Genomic DNA, 2500 nt, shown 5'->3' on the forward strand with positions numbered 1-2500 from the left:
TGAAATTGTTTCTCAGCTTTAAAATTAGGTATGTGGATGACTAGATTAAGACTTGTAAATCACAATCACTTACAAACATGCTGGAAACCGTTTTAGAAACTGGAGAATAATTACTAAAATAATAATAATAATGGCAACGACACTTGAATACATCAATGGCGATATGGATGATGGCTGCTACAAAATAGCCATTCACAACCATTAATTGAAAATTTATTTTGGATTCCCCACCAAAAAAAAAAAAAAAAAAAAAAAGAATTAATAAAATAAATAAAACAAAACAAAATAGAATAGATAAATAAATAAATTAATAATCAAAAAATATAAATAATGGAGTTTCTCATGAAAACAGTCTTCGTCCACAAAAAGAAAAATCTCTTTCTGAACTAAAGCTGAACGGTAACATCCGTACCCTAAAACATTGAACTAATCACTGAAAATAACCGCACACTTGAAACTGACGAAGAATAATGAAACTCCATTTGAGGACACATGCTCACCCAACATGATGAGCAAAGGTTGTTCATGACCAAAATTAACGTATAAGCAGTCAAAATAAAGTGTTTAGGGTATGATTGTAGTTTTAACTCTTCATGGTCTACACTGGATTTTTGTGTCCCTTCTGGGTGCCGTAGGGTGATTTTGGTAATATATTTCTAATAAATCCTACATTGGTTCTGTGTCAGTATGATACGCCTTCTCCACGTCCATGGAAGCTTACTCCCCTCTACAATATATATATACATATGAGAGAGTGATAGGTGGGGAAGGGTAAACGAAGATGGGCTAAGAATACATTTATTGTTCTTACGTTTCGGTTATTATAACCTTCCTCAGAGAACTTGTTACAGAACATCTTGGTCACAACATTTATACCCGTAGTGGGGGAACTTGTGAAGCTTCGAGTGTCAGGTTTTTTCTAGCGCATTTATTATTAAGAGACTGGCTGCTTTAGATAGGCATATAAATCCTTCTCTGTCGTTATTATTTTCTTTGACATTTATATGTGCAGCTTCAACTGTTTTTCTCATCTTCTTTTTTAATCCTTTGTGTAAAATCTCAACTTTACTCCATTCGGGAAGGTTGTTGCATATTTCGAGGTGGCGGACCAGGGAGTTGGACGTTCTGTGTGCTTTTAAATAATTTTTATGTTCGTTTATCCTCTTCTCGATTCCTCGACCTGACTCACCTATATAAGCCGAGGGGCAGCCACTACATGGAATGCGGTAGATCACACTGAGGTCGTTGTTGTCCAAGGTATCATGTAATAAAATAGGTAAAATGTTTAAAAACCACACTAATGACAACAACGACCTCAGTGTGATCTACCGCATTCCATGTAGTGGCTGCCCCTCGGCTTATATAGGTGAGTCAGGTCGAGGAATCGAGAAGAGGATAAACGAACATAGGAATGATTTAAAAGCACACAGAACGTCCAACTCCCTGGTCCGCCACCTCGAAATATGCAACAACCTTCCCGAATGGAGTAAAGTTGAGATTTTACACAAAGGATTAAAAAAGAAGATGAGAAAAACAGTTGAAGCTGCACATATAAATGTCAAAGAAAATAATAACGACAGAGAAGGATTTATATGCCTATCTAAAGCAGCCAGTCTCTTAATAATAAATGCGCTAGAAAAAAACCTGACACTCGAAGCTTCACAAGTTCCCCCACTACGGGTATAAATGTTGTGACCAAGATGTTCTGTAACAAGTTCTCTGAGGAAGGTTATAATAACCGAAACGTAAGAACAATAAATGTATTCTTAGCCCATCTTCGTTTACCCTTCCCCACCTATCACTCTCTCATTTGTCTTAAACAATTTATCAACATATATACATATATATATATATATGTATATATATATATATATATATATATATATATATATATATTATATACAGGTCCATTTGATATACATAAAAACAACCGTTTCCCACCCACTCCCTTCTCGGCACTTCGTAGATAAAGGATCACCCCGTCTCCTGGCATACTGCTCAAAGAAGATGAGATGAACATCCCTTAGGGCCGTGTCACGCATTCATTCATTCACAGTCTGCCTCTATTCACTTCTATTTTTTTCATTCTCTCTTTCCTTACTCGACAGACATTCCTCTTATACCCAAAGACACCTTTACCCATTCTATAACCTCTTTATCTTATCTTTTTTTGTTACTCATTCTTTCCATATGCCCAGACCAGCTATTCACTCTTTGATTTACCCAATCCTACAGACTCCTTTCCAACTCGTTTGCGCTGCCTTGCCTACTGCCATTGTAAGGCTTCTAATACATGGCTATTGTCTCACATATACACATTTATATAGAACTCTTATGTCACTTGAGCAAGCTCAGGGATCTTAAAATCAATACTCTTTGAAAAAGCTCTCTGTGTATGTATTATGTACATGTACGTATGAATGCATCCTTGTGTCATACATATATATATATATGTATATATATATATGTATATATATATATATGTATATGTATATACATA

At 35.5% G+C, this 2500-nt stretch overlaps 1 protein-coding gene across 3 annotated transcripts in view; it reads right to left on the minus strand.

Annotated features, from left to right (window-relative positions):
* The window catches only part of LOC143035928 (uncharacterized), a 231556-nt gene that overhangs the window by 40396 nt on the left and 188660 nt on the right, over positions 1–2500 (minus strand). The window lies entirely within an intron of this gene.

The sequence above is a fragment of the Oratosquilla oratoria genome, chromosome 19, assembly GCF_046742065.1.
Source record: "Oratosquilla oratoria isolate Oo_2021 chromosome 19, ASM4674206v1, whole genome shotgun sequence".
NCBI classification, from domain to species: Eukaryota; Metazoa; Arthropoda; class Malacostraca; order Stomatopoda; family Squillidae; genus Oratosquilla; species Oratosquilla oratoria.